The following is a 13,047-nucleotide window of genomic DNA, read 5'->3' as shown; positions in this document are numbered from 1 at the left end:
AAGTTTGACAAGTCGAACGTTTGAAGAGGTTGATCCTAAAGTCGAAGCCAAAGCCTCAACCCGTGGAAGAGGTTGATCCTAAAGTCGACTAGGCTTTTATTGTTGAGCTTGTTGGTGTGTTGGTGGTTGATATCACCGATGACACAAAGGAAGTCGGAGCTAGTTATGAGAAGCAGATGAAGGTAGTTTTTCTGTAATATCCCAGATTCCCTTAAATGCTCAATTAGTTGTCAATCATTCCCTTAGAAGCAGATGAAGGGTTTTATTGATATTTTATCTTTCCTTCTTTGGAATAAATAAAGTTCGGTGGAGACTATGTTCAACCATTCCGCGATCTTGCGACACTTATAGGTCATATGTTTTCGAGATGCGATAGTTGTCCTTCATAGGCCCAATTATATATCTCCTCTGTCGGAATACGTATGGTAGACATAACTTCCTAGGAGATGGAAAGTACCCAAATTCACCAAATTTTCTAGTGTCTCGAATAAGTCCATAGTCAAACACGTTGCTAGGTATCAGACTGAAACTAGTGATATAGCCAATCAGAGAAATTTAAAAATGAAATATTTTCCAAATTATTTGATAAAGAACGCTTTTATGTGATTCACCACATTGCCTCCACATTCCATATTTAATTGGAAATAACTGGAAAGGGCATTCCATGAACAATTTTATATGGGCCAATCTAAGTTTAGTCTAAAATTATTGGCCGGTGTGAGGTGGAAAGGGGCTGAAACCATATTTGATTACCTAAATAGGTTTAGGATAATGAAATCAAGGTTCTTTACTCAGGTGCTTGAGCATGAATTAGTATAATTGACTGCAAAGGGTCTCGATTATTCCATAAGGAAAAAGCTAGACACCTTAAGAGATATGGCCCAACTTGCTGACAAAGTTTAACAGGTCAAAAGTCTGAAGGCTAGAAAAGCCAAGTCAAGTAAGTATCATAAAAAAGAGAAAGTGGCATATGTCGAAGTAGACGAAATAGAAAATTTGCCCGACATAGATTGTCAATATGTCGAGGAAAGCAAGGTTAATATGGCATAATTAAAGTCAGGGCCTCCTTATATAAGTAAATTACTAAAACCTTCAAATGGAAACAATCATGTTGAACCAAAAAATGAAAAACGTCAAGAAAACTTATACATTCGATGTAGCTAAGTGTGGCAAAAAAAAATTTAGTCTCTGATCGTCAAATTGTAATCCCTAAAGGACTTAAGACTCTGTCATTGGAGCAGAGAAAGAAATGTTTTTGTAAGTTTCAAAAATTCTTAGGTCATAAAACTTCTTAAAATGTGATTTTCAGGGACCCGGTTCAAAACACATTGAAAGACGAATGGATAAAATTTTATGACAAGCCAAAGCCTCGACCCGTGGAAGAGGTTAGTTGGAACCAATAGGATTTGTGTGAATCCATGATGTATTTGTTGTATGTTTTTGAATATTGGTGCAAGGAACAAATGTTAACCTATATTCTTGATTAAGTTAGATTGTTAAATTATTTGAGAACTGTAATTCCATTTTGGACGCGAACGGTTGCGTTAGAAAGATAACGTAAATGACTATTATTATTATTATTATTCCATGTTATAATATATTATGTGATTTATAAATGCTATGAATTATATTATGATGGAAGTTAAATATTGTTGTTATAAAGAACGTGAAATAACATGATTAAAAACCTTATAAAGATGAGTGAGGAAACCCAGGAGAATAAGTTGATAAATAACTTAGAAAGATAATCTAGGTTATGGAAATGAGTATACGGTGATGTTTGGACGTAACGGTACCTAGGTGTGTATCGTGGACAAGTATTCACTTGGTAACGAATCAATATGCTTTGTATGGAACATGTGTGATATATGTATGAGAATGGATCGTGTTACGATGCCATGAGAATTGATATGATATCATGAGAATTGTTTGATATTTTGGTGAGGAACTTTTGTTCCAAATGTCATATTTTGATGAGGAGCGTTGCTCCAAAAGTCCTATTGGTTATTGAGAATTAATCACGTATTCGGAATTATTTGGGGATCAATGTTGCGTGAATCCGAATAGTGATTTGTTGAGTGGATGCACTCAAGTGACATGTTTCCAAAAATTGTGATTATCCCATAGTTACTCAAGTCCTAGTTACAAGGTGCGAATGATACACAGGTAAAGGAAGGTGAAAACTTGAGTTAGAATCGAGTAGGAACCCTATAGAGATGAGTGGACCCATAGGATAGGAGAACTCACTGAGATTATTATCTCATCCCATTATTGTTGTTATTTTTCAGGTATTCCTTGCAGGTTGAATCTAAGAGAAGTTGTCTATGGATGTTTCAAGGTACGCAGTTATTCTGATCTTCCGCTGTGGAGTTGTGTGCAATGAAGATATTGCACATAGTTCTTAGATTTTTATTGTTTAGGCACTATTGTATAACATATTCCATTGATGTTCTTAGTTTGGACATGTGTATATATTGATGTCATTAGGCACTTATGTTGGATCAATACCAATTAATAACACTTGTATGATATTATTCTCTCTCTCTCTCTCTCTCTCTCTCTCTCTCTCTCTCTCTCTCTCTCTCTCTCTCTCCTCTCTCTCTCTCTCTCTCTCTCTCTCTCTCTCTCTCTCTCTCTCTATATATATATATATATATATATATATATATATATATATATATATATATATATATATATATATATATATATATATATATATATATATATATATATATATATATATATATATTACGGGTTGTTACAGTTGGTATCAGAGCAGGTCGATTCTCAACCTAGTCTTGAGTAAATCTATTCCTGCCTCATATGTGTGTTTAGCCAACATGATTCTTAATATCACAGTATGTAGTATTGGGCCTGATCAACCTAATGTTATGTGCATGGTAGGTAGGATCATGGTTGAGCGGCCACAAGGACTCCGAACTGTGGGTAGAACTTATGTTTTGAGAGTAGGCTCAAGCCAAGAGTTAGAAAGTAAGGAGAACTGGATAGCCCACTTGAAGTTTCAGAGGAGTTGTGATTTGGGTATTATGGAATTGAAGAGTAGTGTATCGTTCAAGCGATTCTGCAGTGTTAACGGAGTTGAGAAGTTGAGGAATTCTATTGGATGAATTTGTCAGAATTTTGAGGAATAAGTAAATTTACTATTGGAATAAGATATACCCATTGATATGGAATAAGTACTGTAAGTACTTCCATATAGTGAAGGAGAAAGTATGGTTATGTTGCTTATAGGTCATAAGGCCTAGAAGTGAGATAGTGCATCAATGTTTCAATTTCTAAGGTCACTAGAGTATCTTGGAAGCACGAGAGTACTTCATGGAATATATATTTGGAATGGTACCTTGCAAGTGGTTGAGAACTTGAGAGATAAGGATGTTCAGTTCTGTTGGGAGCCTAAGCTAATGGTAAAGTCTAAGGAGAGACTCGAGGACATGGTTGCCTGTTCCAAGTGAAGCATGTATGGACCAAATGAAGGTTAGATGATAAATCAAATATATTCAGTCTTAGAAGGGACATCAGATTCAGGATAGCTCGTCAAAGGTTTAGTGTTGGTAAGAAACTGTTATGGAATATTGAGTTACCTAAGGATCAATTATAAGAGTTTGTGTCGAAGAGAGAATAAGCATTATATAACAACGGAAGCTCTAGTAGGATGGGTTGAAGGAGATTTTTGTTGAAGAAAATAATAAGTAATTGGATTTAAGGAATTCTAGTAGAATCGTTTTGTAATTGGAATTGGGGGAAATACCATAGGAAGATAAGTGAACGCATAGTGTGGAAGCAGTGTGAATGTCGCAATACAATTGTTGTAATGGGGTACATTTTAGATAAAGGTACAATGGGATCATCAAGATTTATTAAGGCTAAGTTATGGGCATGTAGATAATAATCGAATATTTCTAGAGTATGTAGTGGAGGGGAGGAAGTTATACCTTGGCATTAATAGAAGTATGTGATAGCAGCATTACGGTCACAAGTATGTGTAATGGATTCCTTGTCTTGAGATGGATACAAAGTAACACACATTTTGTTGAGTAGTGAGTCTTGTATTCTGAGAAGTTAAGTTGATGATAGACAACGAAAGACAAGCCAAGCTGGAGCATGAGGACTAAGTGTAGGATTTAATATATGTTATGTTGTAATAGCTTATGGGGAGACAATGAGGATTGTCCGTGGCAGGTCATCTAGACAAGTAACCCCAGTATGATGAAGTGTGTAGTAGGTATTGGGTTAGAAGAAAAAAATTCCAGTCATAAGTGTGTGGCAACGATAAGGTTCATCTTAAGTGCATTTTATTTGAATTGCAAGAGTAATAATGGCTTATTGAAAGTCTGGTTGTTATTTATCTTCTTGAGGAGTGTTTGGTTGGTTGATCATGGAGTATAAACGTTCACACCGTGTTGGAGCTAAGGGTGTATTAAATGTCATAAGTGTACCGTTATGGCTGTACAAATTGAGGATGGAGTTACAAGTCACCACAAGTCAAATTGGTAGTTTTGAAATTGGGATTTCTAAAGGTGTAGTGCGTAGTTGGTCATCTGTAGAGATATCATGGAAGTTAGACGTTTGGAGAAACCAACCTGGTGAACCATGCTCAGTTTAAGTAAGTCTTAGAAGTACCACTATTATGATTATGAATAACTATAAGGAAAACAGAGCTGGAAGAGACCTACTAAGTGGTGATATGGAAGAGATTGGCTAGGTATATTGTATATGTTGGTAAGGTGTGAAGTGGTTGGTCATAGTATGACATTGGTTAATTCATTCGGATTCATAGCCTTAGATGTAGACTCCATGAGAGTGGTAATGGATGTGTACAATGATACTCTACCCTATTGGAAGGATTCATGAGTTATACTTCCCATGAGGAACAGGAATCAGATATTCCTGAAGTTAAACCTGTAACTCGGACTGTATATTAGTAAGAGCATGAGCTAAGATTATGGAATATGGGATAGGATGTTTGAGATGAATTATTTTGGATACGAAGTGAAATGTTATCTCTAGATATGTGTGAAATGTTGTGTGTGACTCTATGAGGTGTATGAACACTCATAGTTACGTTCTAGATTGCTTAAGTTCCTTAGAAGTGGTGTCTCGTTGATGATTTAAAGTTCCTTGATGGTGTTATGTCGTTTTGGTCGAGATCATGTATCGGGAGAAATCATAAATGAATCAAAACCCTATAAAAGGATTAGATATGAAATATAGTAACAAGAATTGGATAGTGTCAAGCTAATTTGGATAAGTTCATCCGAGCGCAGGATTAATTTGAATGTCATACACCTTTATGGTTGTAGTCGTGTGGCATTTGTGTATATGTATCTTATGGAAGATGTTGGTCCTATTCTAAACTTTTGGGTGTCAACGAGAAATTTATTCTACTAAGGGATGCCGGTGAGGTCCTAGTACTGTTTTAGAAGGTGGGCACTCTGGAGGATAGGCATGATCCTCTATGTAGACTGTTAGCTAACCAATGGTGCTTAGGAATCCGGGTGTTCCACTGTTGGAATCGGAGTATCACAATGGAAGTGATTGAAGAAAGGGCTCAATTGAGATTATGGGAATCAGAGAGGTCGTTACACATAAGGATGAGAGTAAGACAATCTCGTGCTAATGGTGCTATCTCATTGGAGTAGTACGAGAGAAGTGAATTAATAGGAGTAGAGACTTGCAACATATAGTATCAGATCAAGTGAAGTTTATGAGATTATCAATAAATGGATTACAAAGTTGTCGCATTTGCTGAAGGAATAATAAGAGAAAAGTAGTCAATATAGTATGTGGTTAAGGAATCAATAAGTTTTCTTATGAAGGATTAATGAGTGTTGATTAACCAAGTCAAGATAAGATGTCGTAATTATGTGTTGTGTAACTTAGTGCAAGGAAGGGAAGTCAGGTGTTGGTCTAAGACGTTGATACAAGAATTGTTTGTTTGTTGAGTGAAGGAAATTCGGGGGCGAATTTAAATTTAAGGGGGGGGGGGGGGGGAGAATGCAATATCCCATATTCCCTTAAATGCTCAATTAGTTGTCAGTTGAGACCAACTGAGTACCTATGTACTCTATCTATTATCAATTGTAACAATTTGAGCTCATATGTGCTCTAAGTGTTACTAGTTGGGACCAATAGAGTAACCAGTGAGCTCTGAAGAAATTAATTATTAATAAAAGAGACAAACCAATATTAATAAGTACAAGAAAGGACATTTTGGTAACATTAATAATTGGTCAATTGATACTGGAAGATAAAATATCAATTGAGATATTTTATATTACTACCTAATATTTTATATATATATATATATATATATATATATATATATATATATATATATAATATATATATATATATATATATATATATATATATATATATATATATATATTTGTGTGGTTATAAGAGAAAGAAGGAAAAATGGATAAGAAGAAGAGAAAGAAAGAAAAACCAGTAAAGAAAGAAAGAAGAGACGAAGAGAAGAAGAGGAAGGAAGGAAGAAGAAAAGAGAAAGAGGGGGCAGCCACCACCGTCATCATCATGTCATCATCATCACCATTTTCTACTCATGATCTTCACCGTCTTCATGTGTTAGAGGTGAGTTCTACTCATGATCTTCACCTATGTACTCTATCAATTATCAATTGTAATAATTTGAGCTCATATATGCTCTAAGTGTTATCAGTTGAGACCAATAGAGTAACCAGTAAGCTCTGAAGAGATTAATTATTAATAAAAGAGACAGAGCAATATTAATAAGTACAAGAAGGGACATTTTGGTAACATTAATAATTGATCAATTGGTATTGGAAGATAAAATATCATTTGAGATATTTTATATTACTATCTAATATTAATATATATATATATATATATATATATATATATATATATATATATATATATATATATATATATATATATATATATATATATATATATATATTATATGTTATATATTTGTGTGGTTGTAAGAGAAAGAAAGAAAAGTGGATAAGAAGAAGAGAAAGAAAGAAAAACCAGTAAAGAAAGAAAGAAGAGAAGAAGAGAAGAAGAGGAAGGAAGGAAGGAAGAAGAAAAGAGAAAGAGGAGGAAGCCACCACCACCATCATCATGTCATCTTCATCATCATCATCACCATTTTCTACTCATGATCTTCACCATCTTCATGTGTTAGAGGTGAGTTCTACTCATGATCTTCACCTATGTACTCTATCTATTATCAATGGTAACCATTTGAGCTCATGTGTGCTCTAAGTGTTACCAGTTTGGACCAATAGAGTAACCACTGAGCTCTGAAAAGATTAATTATTAATAAAAGAGAGGACATTTTGGTAACATTAATAATTGGTCAATTGGTACTAAAGATAAAATATCAATTGAGATATTTTATATTACTACCTAATATTATGATAAGTTAATTCTCAAATCGATTCTTTGATCAATCAATTGACATGAATTAATTCTTTGATAAAAGAAAATATGTTATCAATGAGGGTTGAACCCAAGACCTCATTGGTATGGAACAAGCCTTACCAATAGGTTAAACTCTTGTCGTTAAATATTAGTGCAAGGAACAAATGTTAACCTATATTCTTGATTAAGTTAGATTGTTAAATTATTTGACAACTGTAATTCCGTTTTGGACGCGGACGGTTACGTTAGAAAGATAACGTAAAGGACTATTATTATTATTCCATGTTATAATATATTATATGATTTATAAATGCTATGAATTATATTATGATGAAAGTTAAATATTGTTGTTATGTTGAACATGAAATAACATGATTAAAAACCTTATAAAGATGAGTGAGGAAACCTAGGAGAATAACTTGATAAATAACTTAGAAAGATAATCAAGGTTATGGAAATGAGTATACGATGATGTTTGGATGTAACGGTATTCACTTGGTAACGAATCAATATGCTTTGTATGGAACATGTGTGTTATATGTATGAGAATGGATCATGTATGATGCCATGAGAATTGATATGATATCATGAGAATTGTTTGATATTTTGGTGAGGAACTTTTGTTCCAAAAGTCATATTTTAATGAGGAGCGTTGCTCCGAAAGTCCTATTGGTTATTGAGAATTAATCACGTATTCAGAATTATTTATGATTGTTCACATACCACCTCAAGGGCTTAGGTAAAGCGGTAAGTGGGGATGTGGCACCAGTGATTCGTGCCTCGATTGGGTTTGAGCCCCAACCATGGCAGACATGGGGAAAAGGTGAACACCTAAGTAGGTTAGAGTCCCATACGGTGAAAGATACTAAAAGTGGGTTCGAGTCCCATACGGGTGATGGTTCTTAAAAGTGGGTTCGAGTCCCATAGGGGAACCTGATATCCACCTTGAAAGTCGAATCATACGGGCATGCTTGAACCAAACATTGGCCTAGACGTAGGTCTGGTTGGGGATCGATGTTGGTTGAATCAGAATAGTGATTTGTTGAGTGGATGCACTCAAGTGACATGTTTCCATACATTGCGATTATCCTGTAGTTACTCAAGTCCTAGTTACAAGGTGCGAATGATGCACAGGTAACGGAAGGTGAAAACTTGAGTCAGAATCGAGTAGGAATCCTGTAGAGTCGAGTGGACCCATAGGATAGGAGAACTCACTGAGATTATTATCTCATCCCATTACTGTTGTTATTTTTCAGGTATTCCTTGCAGGTTGAATTTAAGAGAAGCTGTCTATGGATGTTTCAAGGGACACAGATATTCTGATCTTCCGATGTGGAGTTGTGTGCAATGAAGATATTGCACATAGTTCCTAGATTTTTATTGTTTAGGAACTATTGTATAACATGTCCCATTGATGTTTTTAGCTTGGACATGTGTATATATTGATGTCATTAGGCACTTATGTTGGATCAGTACCAATTAATAACACTTGTATAATATTATTTTAGATATATATATTATACGGGTTGTTACATTTTCCCAAAGCTGAGGAAGAACTAGTTGTTTTTTTGCTACTAATAAATTTAATTGAAATTTGTAGCCATGTATTGTCTTGAAAAATTACCACCTCTTAATCCTAAATTATAAAAGTATAATTGAGAAGTTACTTGTGACAAGATTGTTGTCGTTGTTGATGCATATTTTGAGGGAAAGGGGGTAGATTCTTAGAAATTTCTCTTAGATGTGATTATTATACTAAAGTTCAACAAAATGTTCATCGTGAAATGTATGTGTCGTAATTATAGTGAAAATCATTTAAATGTACATTGTGATGAACCCTGATTGATTTCAACCATAGAAACTTCTCCTAAACGTGTATATGATGGAGAGAGAAATGAAAATGGTCGTCGCAAACTATTTGTTATTTGTTCAGGGTGTAATGTATATTTCTAATATTATTATTGTTTGCCATACTCATTTTGCAATGTTTATAAGAATAGTAGTCTGAACCATTGCGAGTAATCTTGTTTCACTCCAAATATATAACATAAAGAACTCATAGATTCTTTTTTGTATAAGAGAATATGAGTCTGAGGACAAGGATAAGAAATAAGAAGAAAAATACATGTCTTTAGAAAATCACGATGATTCAAGAATAGAGAATCTTAGTTGAAAATTAAATAATAGGGATAAGAAAAGGAGGCAACTTGGGGATGATCTAATGTGGAATGAAGTTCCAAATTCACAAATTTGACAAGATTTAGATATCCAACAAGAAAATCCTCAATAAAAGAACATCACTAAAAATTTCTTTAGAAACAAGACATAAAAAATACAAGAAATTAATAAAGTTTTGGATTCCATTTATGCGTTTTTCACCAATATTCACTTATAGAGAATGTGGAAGCAACATCTTCTGTATCTCAAGTTCATGGATTCCTTACCAAACATAAAGAAGAAAAATGATGGTGTATTTTTTTTATATAAGCCCCCTTACTTGGGTGATGAGGTGTGGAGCTTATGACATCAAACAATCGCTGAGTGAGAGACAAGTAATTAAATTTTTAAGCTATTTTAGTTAATGAATAAGAGATAAACAAATGATCCTTTAATAAAAAAACAAAAGAATAAAGTGTGACTGAACTGCACTCAAACTAGATGTGACTAGATGTAACTCAAGCATCTCACCCTGACTTTATCATATTTTTTTCTTATATTTTTAAATCATTTGCACTATTAATTTCCTTTTGATTATTTGTTTAATTTTGTTGCTAGTTTGTAGTTTATCGATTATTACTCATAACACCATTTCATTGTATTGCCTATTTATTTTAATGAAATTTCTTGTTGTTTGAGTTTTAATGGTGGCATAACATTCTCTCTTTATTGACGATAACCAAAGAGTTGAGATATGAAAGATAGTAGATACATATATGTGATTGCTCAATGATATGAAAGTTCAACAAGACATATTTGTTGGGAAAAATCTAATCTTGAAGTTAACTGAATTTATCTTGATAAACAAGAATCAATCTTTCAGATTGATCACGACTCTTGTTCTTCACCCTTTACTTAGGTGAAATAACCACTCCTTAGTTGCAAGATGATTCTATATTACACATATAATTGAATGTAGAAAATAAGACAATTGAAAGTAAGAGAAAAGAGAAATTCCAGAGAAAGAAGAAGAATATATTTTTGTGCAAACTGCACTCTAAGTGTTTGTTACAATGTGTGTTAATCACAACTGTGATTTTTGAAACTACACAATGCTACTACAAACTTTCTCTCTAAAAAACTTCTTCACTTACGAATGAAATAAAACTCCTATCTATTTAGAGATGAGATTACTTGCACTTTAAGAAATCATAAAAATATTAACTCAACTTAAACTAAGCTAAGTCAGTCTATTTTTGTTATGTTGACTTCTTCTACAAGTACATGCTTTGATAAGTTGTATTTGACTTTTTGTAAAATACAACAAATACAAACTCTGTTCGACACATATAACATCTTTGAATGCTATTTCGACTTTGACAAAAATAATTACATATTTAACAATACTGAAGGATAAGAGAGAATAATGAACTTTATATAATGATTTTATCAACTGTTAGATATATAAGCTAGACAATTTTAAGCTAAATATTTCATTTTTTAAAACCTTTTAATTATATATGAGTGTATTCATGTATTTATTTTCTAGGACTTGTTATTTTTTTATAGTTGATTGTTATACTTTACATACATGTTTTTCTTCGTATTCTATGCATTTTCTAGTCACTCTTTTATTAAATTATCCATTGTTAGTCCCTTTGACCCTAATTCCATTTCTCGATTATAAAAACAAAATTACAAGTCCACGAGGCTAAATGAATTGTTATTATTCACCTCTTTTTGGAGTAAGAATAGTGATTACAAAAATTAAAGTGAACAAAAGTTCTATGTTTGAGGTTTCTTATGGAATATAAACATTTTAAGTTTTGATGCTAGTCTTAAATCAATGAAGATAAAGAGACTTTGACAAAATAATAAAATAAATGGTTAATATCATTTTATCCTTGTCATATAGGTGAAATCTGGTTTACCTCCTTATAAAATTTTGTTTTGTAAAACTATCATTGTCATACGAAGATTCTGTTATTTTAGACCCAATGAAATTGTTTTATGTAAAACTAACTTTGTCATGTAAAGATTCTGTCGGTTAAGATCATGTAAAATTATTTTGTTTTTTGTAAAATTAATCCTGTAAAATTGTTTTTTTTTAAATTAACTTTGTCATATGAAAATGACAAGGTTAATTTTACAAAATAAATTTTTTTACAGGATTTAAAAAAACAAAATATTCTTATGACAAGGTTATTTTTGCATAAAACAAATTTATAGAGTCTGAAATAACAAAATCTTCATAAGATAAAGTTAGTTTTACAAAAAAAAAAATTACAGGAGGGTAACCCAAAATCCATCTATAAATTTATGGATTATATTAGGTTGGATAATGAGTTATCCAAACTTCCTAATTTTTTTCTTATATAATTATAAATGACTTGTCATTTTCTTTTTTAAAAACTTCTCAAATTATTTTTTCTTAAAAAATAATTTAACCTATTATCTCTATTATTATAACATCCAATGTCTAAATAAATTATAAAATTTACAATAAAAATATTTATAAAAATCAAATTTGTATTAAGATAGTACCTATAATTAGATAAATCACCCATAACTTATTAACATTAGCATCAAAATAATCAAAATTCAACCTTCTAAATAATTTAAAACATGATTCATAAAATAACAAAAGTTTAAGAGTTTAGAATTGAAGAAATCAAATATAAATACATCAAAATCATCACTCATTAAATTATAAGAAAGAGTCTAAAACATTGTCTAAATATTCTCAACAATTGAAGAAGAAATCTTAACTTCATCATTAAGTAAATTCTAATAATAAAAATATAAATATTAATTTTTATGTTAATTTATTATGAAACCTAGAAAATAAAAATATTTAGTAATCTATAACTATATATAAAGGGGATAAGTGATTTTGGTATGGCCTTTATTTCTTCCACAAATACCCTCATTTAACTTCTTCTTTTATATTTGTTTATTATTTTAAAAAGTAACTTCTTTTTTTATATTTGTTTATTATTTAAAAATAATAATACTATCTATAAAGGGGATAGGGGATTTTGGTGTGGCTTATTTTTCTTCCAAGTTTGTCCTTTATATAACTTATATTTACTAAAAAACCACAACACAATAACTACCCACACTCTAGAATTAGGATGAGAAGAAACGGTTACAGCAATAATGAAATTTAGTAACAATTTTCTTATACTTTAAATAATGGAATTTAGTTTTTCACAAAAAAATGCTTCAAGTTATGGGTGGTTTTTTTTCATCTTATTTATAACAAAAAAATTGCCATGAATTCGTATAATTACATAGCAATTTCTAATTTCTTTCTCTATTTCAATAGCAATTTGCATCTTTTGTGTACTACCATTATGGGCAAATTTCTACAGTAATTGGCATGGCTTATAACTACTGAATTTTATACTCCAATAGCAATTAGTATCATGTCGTATAATTGCTTTCTGCATATAT

This window comes from Lathyrus oleraceus, chromosome 4 (genome assembly GCF_024323335.1).
Source record: "Lathyrus oleraceus cultivar Zhongwan6 chromosome 4, CAAS_Psat_ZW6_1.0, whole genome shotgun sequence".
NCBI lineage: Eukaryota > Viridiplantae > Streptophyta > Magnoliopsida > Fabales > Fabaceae > Lathyrus > Lathyrus oleraceus.
Note: the sequence above shows the minus strand (reverse complement) of the source record.